General features: G+C 34.4%; 1 protein-coding gene across 3 annotated transcripts in view; it reads left to right on the plus strand.

The window, feature by feature from the left end:
* taf3 (TAF3 RNA polymerase II, TATA box binding protein (TBP)-associated facto) overlaps positions 1–19,047 on the plus strand; it is a 184,869-nt gene that overhangs the window by 94,704 nt on the left and 71,118 nt on the right. Inside the window, exon 1 of one of the 3 annotated variants that reach the window (XM_060842638.1) lies at positions 5,757–5,959. The exons of the other annotated variants lie outside the window; for them this stretch is intronic. The gene's annotated coding sequence lies outside the window, so the exon portion shown is untranslated. Of the gene's footprint in view, positions 1–5,756; positions 5,960–19,047 lie in introns of those variants that run through there. 3 annotated transcript variants of the gene reach the window in all.

Genomic DNA, 19,047 nt, shown 5'->3' on the forward strand with positions numbered 1-19,047 from the left:
TTACAATTCTACCTTGTGATTTTTTCATTGGTGTTATACTTAGTAAATGTTGATGATTTAACATGGAAGCAGATTTGGATAATTATTGAACTCGACAACGTGATGGGTTTGAATTAACAGTGCTGGATGCCTTAATTTATCCAGTGTTATTTCGTTGTCATGTCATTTCAACAGAATATGTTAATTTGCTTCCCTTGAAGTGCTGAACTAAGTAAGTCTTTGAAAGCAGCTTCTCTGCCATCAATTGTCCCCGACATACCAATGCTGCAACTTTTACAGCAAGAATTATTTTCCTGAGTTTTTTAATGTCTAAATGACGGATATAGAATAAAAACAGAAATTACTGCAAGAATTCACTGAATGCAAGAGAGGGGATCCAGACTTTCTTCTGGCAACTTCCCTTTCCTGTTTTTTCCTAAAAACAAATCGCCACCAAAATTACATTGTATAATTATGAAATTCTTAGCTGCTATCACGCATGATGGAGCTGAACAGTTTATTCTTCAGTAATCCAAGTTATTTTTTATTACACAATAATGCTAGCATGAGAAAATATTTGTGAAATAATGGTTTATTTAGATCTATTTTCCTATTTTTTTCCCTTCCTGCTCTCTCTATTAGCCTCTTATTATGTCATTTTGAACATTATTCTTCATCACTGTCCTTTATTGATATTGCTTTCATGTTTGCAGCAATTTAATTTTTCCAGTTACACATAGCTCAATGTTTTAAGACAGCTGCTTCCCTTTTAAGCCATCTTGAATGTCTTCGCATTCATGTAATCCACTTTTAAAATGGCTTACTTTAATCAATAGGTTCTGTACAATATTAGCTGCGAGAGCAGGTGATTTTTAATGGTTGATAATGCAAATCAATTTTTACAAGATAGCCATAAAAGTGCAGTTAGGACTTGTATTATTTCTTTGTGACTTGTTTCATTTCATCATTGTCTTTAATGAATTCACCAGACCATGTTGTCTGAACCACCAAGCGTGAAAACAGTAAATAAGGCATTAATATAAATTCCATGAGTAATAAGGCGGTACCAAAAGTAATTTAAAAAACTGAATATTGTAGGAATTTTGAGTTAACAATAACTTGAACTGATGGTAATGGCTCAACCCTTGAAAATATGCTTTCTGAATACTTAAATGTTTCTTTCTTAAATGTTTCAATTAATAAGTATTATTCAGAAAGTTAAAACTTCAATTTTAATTTGTTCCTTTCTTTGCTACAACTTGCTGTGTAATTTAAATATGTTTTATTGGTTTTTTTCTGAATGCTAAATGTATTCCACGAGGAGAATGTCAAGCAAAACAATTTGATTTACAGCATGTGTGTTGTGCTCATGTTAAATTTAAGAGGGTCACAGAAGTGTTCAATTCATGTTTGTTGTTTACAAGTTCAGACCTGGCCACTGGATAACATGGATTCTTCCAGTCCATTCTGTGATTCGCTGTGAGATCTATTGAAACGCTGAAATTAGCACAAGAGGTATAAAAAGAAGACAAAATTAACCCTACACTGTAAATTGCAAAATGTTTTTTATGTAATTGTGTAATTTTTCAATGTACAGTTATTATCGAATGCCAATATGAATGCAAAGGTTGAAAATGCTCATTTAGTTGACTTATAGTCAAAAATAATCACTGGCTCCATTGCAACAGTGGTTCAGTCAGGTAGGCAGAGAGTCCATTTAAATACCTTCTAGCAGTTTCTAGAAATTTTATTTATTTTCCTCTAAGGTAATTTAGGAGGTAAACAGAATAGCATAAAGGCATTTATAAGAAGAATATTGATTTTGTTCCAAATAGATTCATAAAGTTGTACAGCATGGAATCAGACCCTGTATTACAACTCATCCATGCCGACCAGATATCTAGTCCCATTTGCCAGCATTTGGCCCAGATCCCTCTAAACCCTTCCTTTTCATTTACCTATCCAGGTGCCTTTTAAATGCTGTACTTTCACCAGCCTCCACCATTTCCTCTAGCAGCTTATTCCTTACATGCACCAACCTCTGCGTGAAAATCTTCTAACTCTTTTCCCTCTAACCTTAAACCTATGCTCTCTTGTTTTAGCTTGAACTTTGATTAAAGTGAGGTGAAGTAGCACCTACCTCAATAGTGAAGTTCAAGAATGGAGTAAATAAAATCTGTTCTTTGAATCTTCAGGTTTTACAAAACTTTCATATGCTTTACCTTAATATCAGTAATGATTTGCGTGATATATATTGATGACTGTCGCTGCACCAATTTTCAGAAGGGGAAATGAGAAATAGGTATCAAGTATATAGATTACCCATGAAACAGGTAATCTACACATTCCAGGATTAAACTGTTTTCACTCAGTAAATATCACATGAGAGTGGACGGTTCAGGCATAAGCCCTTCATCAAGAATTCCTGATGCCAAAACAGTCAACTCTCCTCCTCCTCGAATGCTGCCTTACATGCTGTGCTTTTCCAATGCCACGCTTTTCTACTTTGATCTCCAGCATCTGCAATCTTCACTTTCTTCTCATGGAAAAAAATGTCAATCATTTGTGATTTGTGAAATGTGACTGCCACATCTGCCTACATCGTTGCATTTTAGCTTAAGTGTAATGTTTATTATTTACTTAAGACTCTGGATATTGAGCTAAAATCTAGAATATTTGGCTTAAGTCAATTTAAATTCAGCATTTAGCACCAGTGAGATTGAAGTTATCCGACCTTCAGTTGCAATTGTGGAAAGTCCTGGGTAAATTATTGTAACTAACTCAGCTCCTTCAAATCATCAGATTTCGTAACTATTATAAAGTAATTATTCCTTGTTGTAATTCACATTTGCTGAAACAGAAAGGCCCCTTTAGAAAAGAAAAGCAAGATGAGAAAAATAAAAGGAAATTGAGGATCATCCCTTGTTATTGTTTTATATTTTCAAATTGACTTTAATGGGGATTGTGCTAATGACATTTTAAAGAAATTGATATTTCTTTTGCCTGTGCTATGCCAGATGTCACAGTAAAGGTCATGGAATGAGCCTTTTTGAAATGTAATGTAGGGTATTGTGTCCATTTATTAAGTTTTATTTGTAGAGCTAATATGATGTTGAAACATGAACAATAATGGCACCAACAGCTATGCAAGATTAAATCCTAAACAAATTATTCTATGAACTTACTGTATTCTCTAGGAAGTGACCTTCAACAATTCTTTGGAAACTATTTGGAATATATTTTATCAAATCTTCAGATAATATGTAATTAGATTTCAGGACCGTACTCTGTGATTTTGAGTTGTTATGTGGTGGCTGATTCATCTGCAGCAGGCAATTAAGAAATGGAAGATAATTTTATGGCTGTATTTTTGAGGCTACAAATTATTTTCTCCACACCTATTATGTTATCTTCTTTCATATTTTTCATCCATTTCTCTCAAAATCTTTTTACTGTTCAAGCATTTCTGAATCATGATCCATTGTTCTCATCACAAAGTTGATAGGAAAAGTTTAGTAATTTTATTTAAACATAATTTCCAACTTCCCATGCAGAATGGAAATACTAGGAAACAGTGTAATTATGTCGTTCATTTGATCATTTCAGTTTGTTCCTGAATTTGTACTCTGGAATAAAATCTTCACTGTCTTATTTGCAGTTTTGACTACATTTGCCTGGGTAGACTCATCAAGACATGAACTTTGCCTAAAAAACTGCAATTTGCCTTTTTTCTGTGATTGTAAATGATGTTTATAATTGAATTTTACTTTAAAACTATGAATCACCAGTTAATATAAAGCTAACACTTATGAATGCTACAGTTCAAGTCTTTGCTCTTTTTAAAATAAATCTGTGTTTTGCAATAAAAGTGAGAAGGAAGAATTATGGTTATTGTAGTAGTGCAAGGGAAAACATGGTTATTCCACAATCTCTGCAGACCTTTGATAGTGTGAAATACAGTCTTGCAATGGGTTGGGTTTGTAGCAAATTGCAATACAAGAATTGATTTTACCATTATGAATATTGTATTTCAGCTCATACGCAATACCTTTTGTTTTAGTCTTGTTTTATATTATTATGGCAATTAATTAAAATTTTACAAATTTCATTCATCACAAAATATTTTGGTTTTGAGTCTTTCTTTTCAGCAATGAAGAAATATCACATTGTTTACTCTGTTGCAGGACTCCTTGCAACTTGACTAAGGACAGTTTCTAATAATTTAGCAGTAAGTCGTTGTGAACTCTAACATTTATATTGGTGTATATATATGGCTGCAGGTATTTTAGTAATTACTATACTCTGCTTTCATTAGTGTCTCTATAATTATTGTCTTGTCTATAAAAGTGTAACAGTACTCAAATTGCAAAGCCCTCTCTTTCGCATATTTAAATATTTCCTGTTTAACTTGCATTAGTCCCTTTAGCCTGAAAATGTGACACTCCCAGAAAAGAAACTTTCTGTGAATGTTTAATATGAGCGAATTTTAAAATGTCAAGTGTAAATTACTCAAACACATGATGCAATTCAGTAACTGAATTATTCATTACCCCTGCCTGTCTTTTATTTTGAAAAAATGTAAAACTGAGCAATTGGAGTTCTTTATTTTAAGTGAAATGTTGTGAGTAACTTCCATTACTTATAAATATGTCACTGCCAGTTCCACAATAATATGTTTTATGCACATGATGCTAAGCACATTAGAGCATGTGTGAGAGTACCAGATTAAGGTAGCAACACAGAGTTGGGAAATTAAGGGTGAACGATTCACCTATACTGCAACAAATAGCCTCCTTTACAGCTATTTAAAGTGACATTTGGGGTAAATTTCATTGGAAGAACAGACAGTCCATCAATAAATGGAGGTATCCCATACACACAATCAGAGCAAATACAAATCAATTACTTTTAGTGAATATGTTACCACACTTGCTTGATTCAGAAATTGGCAGCAAAATAACTTTTCTTAAAAATCCTTATGAATTTGCGAATGTAAATTATTTAATGTAACATTTCCTATTTAGCATAGAACTTACAATCCTCACCAAAACGATCTTTAAATTTTAAAGAAATTCATTTGATTTGGTATCTTAGAGTTTAAAAATAAGCCTAGTCAAGTTAGAATAATTTGGTTCAGTCACTGTGCTAACATTTTGATGTTTTCAATATTCATTGCATGTTTTATTAATTTTCATGCATCATTTTCATCAAAAATAATTCAACAAGTAACAAACAATGCCAAAGTTTTGGTCAAGACTTACAATGAGTAAGTATTTGAATAGATTGGTGATGAAAAGGGCTTGAGGGAAAGAAGCTAGGAATTCAAATACTCTTTCTCCTCCTGAACAACTGAATACAGAAGCTTTCCTTCCTCTCTCACCCGAAAATAAGAGCAGTATTTCTTAAGCCGAGGATGTAACTATTTATTACAAAATTCCTGGCAATTTTATGCTTCAACTTAATTTTCTCCCATATTTGTACAAATTGTGTTTCATTCACTCGAGACTTGTATGCACTGCAGCATCTCAAGTTGCTTTTGCTAAATGTTTTTAGTTAAGTAGGGTTAAGGAAAGAGTTTATTGTTTTGAAATCTGCTGAGGGACTAAAATTACTTCAGGCATGGAAACGAAAGGAGCTCATTTAGGGAGGAGGGGAAGGCTCCATTTTTCTTTCTCAAACTGGATATGAAATTTTAATTGTTTAGAAATTGCAGTTGTAATTATATGTCTTGCACTGGACTTTAGCTAGGAGGTGTCTGGGCAAAACAGTGTCTGTACAGTTTCACATGCCAATACATGCTGCTGCAAGCAGTATGACTAGATGACATCCATTGTCATTCAGCCGTTTCTTTCTCATGGAGATGCCAGACGCCAGGCGCCAGTCTGTTTGGTCTTTTCCCCATGAATGCTACAAGAATGCCAGCCCACTACATGGATGGCACGTAACCAGCAGATAAGTGGAAGCATGTAATACAAATTAGGTACATTGTCATATCTTTTAAGAAAAAGCCTTTACCTTACTGTGATATGTATTGCAACATGGGAGTCTAACAGAATTTTTTAATGCAAGTTTTTACATAATTCATTAAGAGTGACTTATATTTCACTGATTTATAATGGAACGCTTTCAACTTATATTTGCTAATAAATTATTTTATTGGTATGTGTGGTTTAGTGACTTTTTAATTGAAACAGATTCATTCATTTTGCTAAATTCTATATTATTTGCACAGACTAGTGTTTTGGTGTTAATTGCTGAATACTGTTGATAAATTCAGGATATTGATTTGTTCATAAATATCCAAACACAGCTTATTTTTGTCAGGCCTTAGATTTCCTTTGGCAGCATCTACATTATTCCCATTTTAATAAGGGACGATACTGTTCATTCTAGGAATAGCACAGTTGGTATTTGTAATATTTCTATCCATTTAGAAATTTTGTCCAATGTTCACCCTGAGTCTGTGTATATGTAAGACGACTGGAGGCTTTTTAAAGTTCATACATTTTGGTCATTAGCTATATTGACTAGTTAAAAAATGGAATTCTATTTACATAATACTTCTGCCTTGTCAACATAAGAATATTCCAAAAGTTTGAATGTAAGCGTCAAAATTGTCTCGAATTTTTCAAAAGCCTGTTCATTGAGTTTTACTTTTTAAATGTTCTTTATTCAGTTCATAAAGTAATGAATTGCAGTTTCAAACTTTGTTCTTTTTGATATTACTTAGGTATTTTATTGAATTTTATGGCCACCAATTTAGTAATCGGTGAAATTATCATCAGATAAGGATATCCAAGTCTGGACAGTTGTAGGCAGGCCATTGGTTTCTTTCATGTTTTACTTGGAAACCACAGAAAATGCTCTGCTTGAACCAGTGTGTTTAAAGACAACTAACATCAGAAATAGTGGTAAATGGACCTTTGCTCGTACTGTTAGTGTGAAAAGTCGATATTTTTAAAGATTAGATGAAAATATGGTCCTAGAGGGTAATATTATTTTAGTAAGAATTGGGTAGGAGAGGATGGAGGAGTGACTCCAATTGGAACGCATTTCAATCCTCCAAAAAGTGGTAATAAATTTCATGAAGTGGCCATGCTGTCCATTCAAAAGCTGAATTTGTTTGAATTATATCTTATTTGGGATAAGCCCCCTCAGTTCTGTGTTATGCCTTTGACTATTTTTATGCCTTGTTTACTTCTGTTTTGCAAATGTATTTTGATTTAGTAGCCAAATGTCTGTTAGATGAAATCACAAATAATTGCACTAGATAGTCCCCATTATTTTCATCAAGGTTTTTAATGCATTGTAAGCACGTAAGCACGCTTTTTTCTTCAAACTGTTCAGGCCTTTGAAGTGCAGATGAAACATGGTTCTTTTGCCACAGTGATGGTGATTTTATAAAATTACAAGCTGGTAGCAATTGAAATGCAGTGGAAATAATTTTTCCATTGATCTTAGCAAGTAAATGATTTTTAACTTTTTTTTTGTTCGTCCATTTTTGAGGCAGAGATTTTAGTGTATTGTCGTTGGATCTTAAGACTCCTAAATTTCTTTGACCTTTCAGATGAACCCATCCTGAACGTAAACATTTTCTTGACACAGTTAGAAAAGGGGCCAGCAGATCTGGAGAGTATTAGTGGCGCTATATTTTGAGGGAAGTGAGGTCCCCAGGTAATTCTTTCGAGTTCCTTTCCAAGCCACAGTACGTTTAGGCTACATTTTTTTCAAGTAGCATATAGGGTTCACTGCCAATGCCTGTACAGCTTTTTGAACTGTGATTAGGAGAAAACTTAATTAGCCTTTGCCTCTGCCATGAACCTGGGCTTATACAGTATAACTTCAATATGGTCTTTGTATATTTGATTTCTACTTTTAAAAAAAACTTGGCTGCTAATTTCTTATAGTCTAAATGATGCCAAAAATGTAAATTAAAACAATCCAGTACAGAAAATCGACATTGGCCTTTAGGATCTGAGTTTGCTTTTGCAATTTACTGCAAAATTTACAAAATAAATCTTTTTCAGTTCAAATAAAATACCTCCTATCTAATTTCAGAGAGTCTGGAACAGTGATGATTACACATTTAAGCATTAGGAGATTAAACAAGCTTTATTGAATAGTATTTGTCTCCAAGATATCCATTCCTTCCTCAAACTAATGCAGTTTGAGTGTCTGAAACGGAAGTTAGGATAGTTTCTTAATATAACTGAAGACGTGATCATTTGTTTTATTACTGTTGTCACTTCCATTTTTTCCTCTTCTTGAAGTCTTGCTAGAATAATTGTGTAGCTTTAATGCACTGTACAGCATTGGAAAAATGGCACAAATACCTTCATTGAACATCTTTTGATTAAAAAGGTAATAAATTATGCAAAAAGGTTCATTGGGAGTCTGCTTTCAGGGTAAAATCTTCAGTAAAGTTAAGAAAATCTCCAGTAAATATGAGACATGTGTAAATAACCTTATTCAATTATTGTAACTGAGATAGGTTTACATTCAGAGCAATGGAACATGATGAATATTTTGTGTATTTTAAATAGAACTGGCATTCACTCCTGAAATTGTCATTATTCTCAAAATGTATATCAAAGAATCATTATATTATTCATTGAAAAAAGTAACAGATATGGTTCTCTTTAATCGTCATTGCTGTCAGTTGTATATTATAACATCCTTCACATTATTTAAATTAATCTAGGTCCTCTTTGGTGCGGTGGTAGCATCTCTATCCCTCGATGGGGAGGGTCTGGGTTCAAGTCCCACCTGCTCCAGGGGTGTGCAATAACATCTCTGAACAGGTTGGTTAGAAAAATACATATCTGAATCAAGCGGGATATTTAAAGGACAGTTCATTGTTTATGGTCTGATTCTTTTTAGTCATTTTAATGTATTATTTTAATTTATTTATCATTTTTAACCAAATAACACAACAGCAAAGCAGCATGAAAGGATTTTTATTTTTAAATAAGTAGTTTTTTGATAACTGAGCCAATACATTGTGGCAACCCTGATAACTAGATTAGAGAAGCAAAGAAGAATGTAAAAGGAAAATGTTGTTTTCTTTTAAAAAAAATAAATATTGAGAACCAAAAACAAAAGTTTTAGGTGTGAATAAGAAATTGCTGAAAGTTTTGCTTTAAATAGCTAATTTGAACCTGACTAACCATCCCCTTGCAGATTTGAAAACTGCTTGGTGTCAAAGTAGCGAATGTGCGAACAAGTTTCATGGCTGCAGCATTTTATAACTGCATAATTTAATAAATAATCATTTATATATTTCCAGGTTTGTATTGAGTTAATCAGAGGACAATAACACTTTTTAACCAGTGAAAAGTTATATTGCACATATTGATCAGCATTACATTTGTGTGATTTGCATTCTCAACTCAACAAATTTCTTTTCCCAAAATAATTTAAGAATTATTTGGTATTCAATCAGCCAATGCTATATATAGTGGTAAATTAGCTTGGTTTTTGTCAGTGTTGTACTTTTTGTTGGCTTCAAAAGAGCCCTATCTAAATATAGAATCTTTGTGAACACGGCACCAAATTTCATAATTGCATATTACATCAACTCTTTATACTCTGGCATTCTGGGTCACTGTGTTCCAGATCTGCATTCTACCTCTCCACATCCTCTTGTGGCGTTCATTGCAACTTTTGAAACAAAACATGCTTGGCCTCCCCACTTGGGAAGATCTGAAGTTTGAAAAGACTCTAATCGCAGTCTATAGTCAGAGATTGTATCTGTCATATTCTCATATGCAAGGAACTGGACAGATTCCACTTCCACATAAGCACTGAAGATTCACATCATGAGATCTTTCTGACATCTAGTAGCGTGTGGAAAGTTATAGAGAAAGAGGGGATTCTGACAAGGAGGTACCAGTGAACTTTGTGTTTTATATTACCTCAAATTTTAGAAAGAGAATACTGGATCTTAATGGTATACCGTTCGAAGCTCCAGAATGACTACAATTTGATGTGGTTCAGATGCTCTCCATAAACTTTATTCCATGCTCAACAAAAAGGACCATTTCTGCAGCCAGTTCTATTGCCAAGTCCATATTTCCCCCGAGACCAAACATTTTATGTATACATGAATATGAGTAAACCATAAAGCTGTATTATCAATAATTTCCATGAATGTTGTATAAACTGGTAAATACAGGTACAAACAGAAAAGTAATAGAATTAGTAGTGCACTTAACATCCTAACAGTAAATTGTTATGATTTACTTGACTTCAAAAATATTTATTTTAAAATATGACATCTTGAAACGAGCATTATTTCTCATAACTTGGGCACACATTCCTGAGAAAGAGGTTATCGATTAACTTCGCTATTCACCAAGTTCTATGATCTGCTGCCCAAGCCTTTTGAGAACTGCTCTGAACTACAAGTAGAAAGAGAAAAAGAGCTTGTACTGTACCTTTCTGAAGTTTCTGACTTCAAATTGCTTTACAGCTAATTAAACACTTTTGAAATGTAATCACTATTCTATTGTAGGAAAATACAGCTTATTTATGCACAGCAAAATTGCAATGAGATCTTTTATATGAATCTGAGAGTTGTGGGTAAGATCTCAATTTAATATTTCATCAAAATATTAGCTCCTTCAACAGTGCAGTGCTCCATCAGTACTGCTCTGATATGTCAGCCAGGGTTATGTATTTGAATATCCAGAATTGAGATTGAACTCAGAACTTTCTGACACAAAGACAATAGTGAGCTGAGACTGCACTTACTCCAAACAATACAACAAAGCTGTCTATTGAAACAGATTCAAAGATATCGATGACCTTCATATCACAAATCTGTATTAGGCTGCTGATCCGTTTCAAGAATAAAAATGAACTGTGTGTTTAATGAAGGGAGCTCACTGTTGAGACACAAATCGTAGCTGGTAGCCCTTCTAAGCACAAATAAATTTGCAATGTTTTGTCACAACCATCTAAATTCGATGCAGTACTTGATATTCATAAAAAGGAGCAGCTCAGAAAGGCTATTTGGACCATCATGGTTATGTCAGCTCTTTGATAAAACTGACTTTGATCAAAACCCAGAGTTTCTTCTTGCCTTTATGTATTTTCCAGATCTTCTTGTGAATGTTACTATTTAATCTGCTTACAGCACCTTTTCAGGCATTATATTTCAGATTACAACAATTTTCTGTGTAAAAATAAAGCTTCCAATTGTCAGTTTTGATTCTTTGCCAATCACCTTAATTGTGTGTAATCTGGTTTCTGGCCCTTCCGTGGATTCGGTATTCATTGGATAGGGTTTTCATTCATTTACTCTTTTGAAATCAGTCATAATTTTGAACATGTCTATCAAATCTCCTCTTATCTTCTCTACTCTAAGGAGAACAGCTCCAACATCTCCATTTTCTCTTCATTACTGAGTTTTCTCATTCCTGAAGCCCTTCTGTGAATCTCTCTGGCACCCATTGCAAGATTTTCATTTCATTCTTAGTGTGTTTTCTAGAATTGAACACAACTGTGCAGAGGAGATCTGACCAATTTTTTCGAAAGGTTCATAAAACTTGTTTGTTTTGGTACTCCAAGTCTCATTAAAAAGGCCAAAGTTTTTTTTAACGACCTTCTCAACTTGCCCTGCCACCTTTACTGATCTATGTACAAATATCCCTTCCCCAGTCTTTGGACAGCCTTTAAAATTGTACAATTTATTTCATGTTGCCCCTCTTTATTCTCATCAAATTGTTTCACTTTGCATTTTAGCTTCTGTTAGATTTTGTTTGCCAACTAGTTTATGCCCTGCTGAACTGTTACTGCTGTCCTTAGTGTTTACCATTCTAACTTTTGTATCATTTTGAACGTTGGAATTATGCCCTCTATATGCCTAAGTCCAGGTCATTAATGTATTTAAAAGTACCGTGGCTGTAATACTGACCAAATGGTTGCAAATCTCTGATCTAATTCATGCTCCATTTAGTGTAATTTAACTTTTAGAGGCAGCTGTATCTCACAAATTACCTCTGGTGCGCAATGTGAGGGTGGAACTTCGTTTTCGACACTGATGGGCTTGATGCACCAGCTCTGAACTTGCAGAGTACTGATTAAATTTGCATCTGTAGCTTTGAATCAGGTTAGCATTTATCCACTTGCAGAGTAAATCCAATTTTATTTTGTTCTATGTTTTTATCCATTGTACCTGATTATCTTGTTACAAAAGCAGTGTTAAATATTTCTCTTGGGGACAACTTGGGGAAGGTGTACAAGAAGCTGTTAATTGCAGAATTTTATTTTGGGGGGAAAAAAATCCTCAACTTCTAATTGTTAATGGGAAAATGTAGCATATATTAAATGTTTCACCTGAGTGCAAGTCAAATTCCTTACTGCAAAAACGGATCATGTACTGTACTATGTCATCACTTGTTCAACTATAAAAAGCAATTTGTCATTCCTAACCCTTTGTTTATTGTTTACTGTTCTCAGCTTGGCGCCAAGCATTGCAAAAACTAGAAGTTAAAAACATTTTGTTTTGGGGACGAGCACAGCCTGTGGTTTTGCCGTCGCTCCGATCAAAAGGAATCTTTTGTATAAACAATGTATAGTAGGTTGTGCTTCCTTCTGAGGCATATGCATTACAAGCCAACCACAGCAAGATGTGGGTTTGGATGTCCCTTTTGGGTTTCGGTCTGTTGCAGCTTTTTTTTTGCTATACATACCATAGTCGTACATTGGTGCCAGTGTGACCTGGGGAAAGTATGCATGTGGTTCCCTAATCATTTGCAGTGGTCCAAATCATTTAGCCTTCTCTCCTGTGATGTCATGCCGATCAAATGATTTAGCTGTACTTCTTAAGTGCTGCTACTGAGCAAACCTTCAAAGAGTCACCTTAATGACTGCCTTTGTACAACAATATTAACCCTTTCAGAATACTGGAACATTTTGAACAAGCTATAAAGAGCTTCTAATCGCATTTATATTTGCTTTTAAGTGATACTTTCTTGTGTCCTTGTGATTATTTTGAAATTTAGGCAACTTCATACTCGCAAAACTGTGCTTCCTTTAAAACCAGGTATCAGCAGGTAAAATCCAAGGTGACTGCTTTTTTTCGACGTTCTCCATGAACAGTACTTTTTAACAGGAACATCTCTGATTTCTGGCACAGCTCATTAAAAATGGAAGATCCGAATTCCATTGTTATGCCTGTTTTGTTCCTTGCATTTCAGTTACTTTCCATTCAAAATTTTGAACTCACTTTTACTTTTCGACATGCATCAAAGTTACTATCTCATTGTTTGCATAATATGAAAAAGGAAGGATTATATCATTTTTCTTTCACTTTTTCGTTATTAATGCAAATGACTCCTTGTTTTGCAAAATTCGGAAATAATTGTCAGAAATTAGCAAAATATGTGCAACCATAAGACATCTTGTTTTTTAAGGAGAAAAAAAAATGACCCAATTTGCATGAATGAATTGTGTTAAAACAGATGAAGAAAACATCTTTATTTTGAAGTTAGAATGTATGGACAGTATTAAACATTTTTATAGGATCATAGTAAGCCAGAGGATTGAGCAATTGCAGATATAATCCATCTCCTGCAGCAACAAATGAAGACCCAAGCTAAACATTTGCATTTCATTTTCAGTTTAAGTATATCAATCAATAGCTATCAATCAATAAAATTGCTACCATTTTCAAAGGAAATATATGGAAGCCAAGATACAAAGTAAGATACATCATAGAAAGTAAAGTTTTAAAGTACACTCATCTTTCTGTGCATAAGAGCTAATTCTTCAAATACTTTTGAAAATACGATAAAATACCTTCTATAGAAACCATTTGAAAACACCTTAACTGTTTCAATTATAAGTGTTAAGTGTTATAAATCTTAAGTGTTAAGGTACCAGCCTACAATGGTAATTTGACTATTCATGTGGCACAATGGTGGTGTCCCTTCTCTGAGTTGGGGGTCTGGATTCAAGTCCCACCTGCCCTGAAATTCTGTCATAATATGTCTGAACAGGTTAATTAAAAAAAACCTATGCAATCTGTTATGATATTTTAATTTTTTTAGGAATCCTCCAGCATATAGAAGAAAAACAATAAAATGTATTTAATATTTTATTGTGATATAGATACTTATTATAAATCAGATGATAGATACTAAGTTGATTATGCGCAACTTAGATTCCATGCATATTCAACTGTTCATTGTTTAATTTAAAGCATATGGAGTTTGCAAAGTGACTCCTCTCTCGAGGATTCAACATTTAGTCTCAAATTGAAAGTGTCAAAGTTTTAAGCTGATTTTTTTTCTCTCAGTTCATTTAAATTATCTGCACTTTTCCCAACCTAAAGGATTTTGACATAACTTAGATGAGAACTGGAAATAATTTATTTAAATAGGAAAATCATTCTTGTACGAATCTAGTTTTATTGTGAGCAGGGGCTATTGTGAGCAGTCAATATTGTTCGTGGCTACAGTAAATAGGAGATTTGCTAAATATAGTTGAATTACCTTTTGAAGTAAAACCAATCTGTTTTGTACATCCCCTCCCCCTGTCCCCATTCTTCATATTTAGTTCTTGTGTTTTAGGTTGTGAATTATATCCAATAAAAGACCAAAGCCATTGCTAATTATATGACACGCAAGTTCGGAGCCAAACTTTCAATCAATCTGTGATTATCAAATAAAAATATGACAATTATTTAACAATTAGTTAACATGAAAATGTAAAAACTATCCTGCTAAACTCCTGCCACAAAAGAACAAAAAGTATTTTGTATTTATGTCAATTAGTATACCATGATTGTTGTGTTTTTATCTTTTTGTTTCTTCATATTTGTATTTTCATTCTGAAAAGTTGTGTTTTAAAATGTCACGAGCATACACTTTGTCACTGCTTCATAATGGTCTAAAAGGAGTACTTTATACAACTCATATACATTACAATTAAATAGTTGCATGCAAACATACTGTTTATAAATTTTAACCTTTATAACTGAAAGTTTCTACAAAATCAATTTCTGACTGCTTCCTATGCTTTGATCTGTGCAAATGATTTTCTTAACCAATTTACCACTTAACTTAAGGTCTTATATTTTTCTGCACATATTCTTATGGCCATCCCCCAACTAATGATAATTGCTACTAGATTTGAAAGTTATTTTCCACCCACATTACAGACAATAAAAGCTAACTCTGAAGGCAAGTCAGTGGCTTGTCCTTAAGGAAGTTGGCTTCATGGTAGTTGTAGAGTATTGCAGCCAGTTTGAAACCAATGACAATGATGTTGGCTGGCTAGTGATCTGAGGCCAGCAGATGGAGTTTGGACTCCAACCAGGCAGAACTCTGATTAGTTTACTGATCGGCTAGAACTTCAGGATTGGAGTAGAATCCTGTATATGCTGGGGTACACAAATACATAGAGAAATGCACTTACTGTACTTCTTTTGAAAATGAAGAACTTCTGATCGTTACATTTAAGCTGAGATAAAATAAGTTTAAATAGTGGTAGCCAGAGTCTAATAAGTTATCCAGTAGCCCACCTGCCTGCAACTATATACAGAAAATTGCAAACACCGGGCTTGGTATTCCACCACGTTTACAACATTAAAAGCAGATATGTGAACAATTAATACAAAATTTGTTATAGATTAAAATCGAAAAGCATTGCATTGCTACTGAATTTGAACTATTAAGTGTATTTTGTGGTTACCTTCCCAAGATGATATGCTAACATGAATCCTAAATTAATACACCTTGACCTATGCAAAATATAAATTCAGTCTATTGAATTGTATATTATGGAGTTACTACAGCTACTTTTTATTTCTGTGGATTTTTTTTATATTTGGAACAGGCATTTCAAACAAACAATGTGTACAGAATTGCACAGTGTTTGAGGTGTAGTCTTTTGTTGAAACATTTTGTGCAAAACTAGAATGAAGAAATTATCGCAGTTGGAGTTTATGAATCTCACAATAAATGGTCATAATTATTAGATTGGTTATCCAATGCTGTTTAAAATTTCAGTAATCTTTGATTGCCATGATAATCTCTCCTGCTGTTCCCATTAATTTTAAGGCATTAATGTTTTGCTAGGCAACCAACCGTCTGAGGATATTTTGCATTAATGCTGCTTGTGTTTCAAATTCTTCTAATATGTAATATATACGGTGTAAAATGTTTGAGATACCTTTTACAGAGCAGAGTCAAGAGAACGTACATTTTAAGCTATGCTTGTCGTGTAGAATTATTTTTAAAGTTGTTTACAACAGTAAATAACATTGTGCCAAATATCTGTAAACTGAATCATTCCACCTTTCCTCTGAACTTGTCATATAGCCTGCAATTACCTTGTCTGCATTAGCAGCAAGAGGGTTACATTTAAAATAGTGCTAACCAGAGGGCTTTCAAGTCTGGTAGCACATTTGTGTATAGTGCACATAGCATCTGAGACCAATGAGTTGTCCCTAATTTTTGGCACACTAGATTGGTAAAGATATAGTTTGCATTTGTTGAAATGAGTGAATGAATCATGGGTAGATAATGTATAAATTAAAAAACATTTATTTTGTAGGAGAATTACCTTTGGTTTCTGATCTCATGTATACAGATGATTAGAATCTAATTCAGTTACACAATATATTCCTGATCATTCTAAGTTGTTTTTGACACTCAATTCCTTTGAACTACCCAACAATTTGAAGTGAAAGTACATTGCACAAAAGTCACTTCATGGTGTTCCTTAATTTCCCATCTATGTTTCCCAATTTGCATACTGTGGTCTTGCCATTGTTCGGAATACATATTTATATTTAGGGACGATCTGGAAAAAATTGATGAATAAATTTTTTTTAAACCATGTGAATTCTTAAAATTGAAGCTTGTAGTTTATTGAGTGCTGTAATTTACCTGCTGTTTACCAGAAGTCAAATGACTTTGGAGAAACAAAAGCAAGCAAACCTTTCAAGGAGTTGAGGGTTTATTGGCATATTGTTAGAAAACTTGGCGTTGAAAGCACCAAGGGCTCTCTATGCTAATTGTTGCCCAGGTGCAAATGTAAACAAGACAGACCAGAATTTGCAAGACTCTCTCCTGAAATTTTGTTTCTCATAGAAATTCCTAGAAATCTCATAAAGTTTCCAAATACTGGTGTTTCAGTTTGCCTGGTAAAGTCAAGAGGAAGTGGACTGTGACCAATCTCCAAACATTCAACTCCAAGTTGATTGCAGTCAGAAGTGAGTGTCTGACAGCAATTCAGTTTTGTCAACAGTAAAGCCTGTAGGTGTGTTAAGCCATAGTATTCTGTCCTTTGCCCAGGCTTTTTTTTTGTTGCTTTTGCCTTATTTTTTTCAATAACAGTATCTCTGTAGAGATATTTTTATGAGGTGTGTATGTATGTGTATGCACCTGTATGTGTGGGATTAAAGAAAGAGAGTTTAATTGCTTATCATAACTTGGGTGTTAACCAATGTTTGTCACTTAGTTTAAGACTAACTTTTGTTCCTGATAAATGCATTATTTTGAACTCGTTAAGCAAGCCTGGTAAACTTTATTTTTTTACTCTGAATCGTAGTACGAAAGAGAAACAGTTGGCTTTTTTGGTAATTGAATCAACAAGTTTGAATGAATAAAGTGACCAGTAAATTACCAAGGAGATGAATAAAAATCTCAACCCATTTGTCAGAATTTGGCACATATCCCTCTAAACCCTTCCTATCCAGATGCCTTTTAAATGTTATAATTGTACCAGCCTCCACCACTTCCTCTGGCAGCTCATTCCATATACATACCACCCTCTGCATGTAAAAGTTGCTCTTTAGATTCCTTTTGTATCTTTACCCACTCACCTTAAACCTATGCCATCTAGTTTTGGACTCACCCAACCCTGGGAAAAGACCTTGTCTATTTATTGTATCCTTACCCATCATGATTTTATCAACCACTATAATATTACCCGTCAGCATCTGACGCTCCAGGAAATGTAGCCCTAGCTTATTCAGCCTTCCTCTAAGACTCAAACCCTCCAACCCTGGCAATATCCTTGTAAGTCTTTTCCGAACCCTTTCAAGTTTCACAACATCCTTCCTATAGCAGGGAGACCGGAATTGCACGCAGTATTGCAATAGTGCACTGACCAATAAAGGCAAGCATATCAAATGCTTTCCTCACTATCCTATCTACCTGTAACTCCATTTTCAAGGAATTATGAAGCTGCACTCCAAGGTCTCTTTGTTCAGCAGCACTCCCCAAGATCTTACTATTTAGTGTGTAAGTCCTGCACAGCTTTCCTTTCCAAAATGCAGCACCTCACATTTATCTAAATTAAACTCCATCTGCCACTCCTCGGCCCATTGGCCGATCTGATCAAATTCCCATTGTACTCTGAGATAACTTTCTTCGTTGTCCACTACACCTTCAATTTTGGTGTCATCTGCAAACTTACTCAGCATACCTCTTACGTTCACATCCAAATCGTTTATATAAATGATGAAAAGTGGTGGACCAGCAATGATCGTTGTTGCACACCACTTGTCACAGGCCTCCAGTCTGAAAGCAGCCTTCCAGCACCACCCACTGTCTTCTACCTTAAAGCTGTATCAGGACACTATTCCAACAAGCCACCACACACTACAGCACAGACGAACTTCGGAAAACAGAGGAGAACCACCTATACACCGTATTCAAGAAGAACGGATACTCAAAAAATACAGTGCACAGATTCTTCAAGAACAAACCACAACAAGCAGACCAAACACAGCCAGAAATCCTAACCACCTTACCGTACATCAAAGAAGTTTCAGAAATGACAGTCAGACTACTAAGACCCCTCAGAATCCTAGTAGCACACAAACCCACCAACACTCTCAAATAAAAACTAACAAACTTAAAAAACCCAGTACAACCCATGGACAAAACTAACGTCATCTACAAAATTCCATGCAAGGACTGCCACAAACACTACGTAGGACAAACAGGAAGAAAGTTAGCCACCAGGATTCAGGAACACCAGCTAGCCACAAAAAGACACAACCCTCTCTCCCTCGTAGCCCTACACATGGATGAAAAAAAACACCATTTC

Source organism: Hemiscyllium ocellatum, chromosome 23 (genome assembly GCF_020745735.1).
Source record: "Hemiscyllium ocellatum isolate sHemOce1 chromosome 23, sHemOce1.pat.X.cur, whole genome shotgun sequence".
Classification (NCBI taxonomy): domain Eukaryota; kingdom Metazoa; phylum Chordata; class Chondrichthyes; order Orectolobiformes; family Hemiscylliidae; genus Hemiscyllium; species Hemiscyllium ocellatum.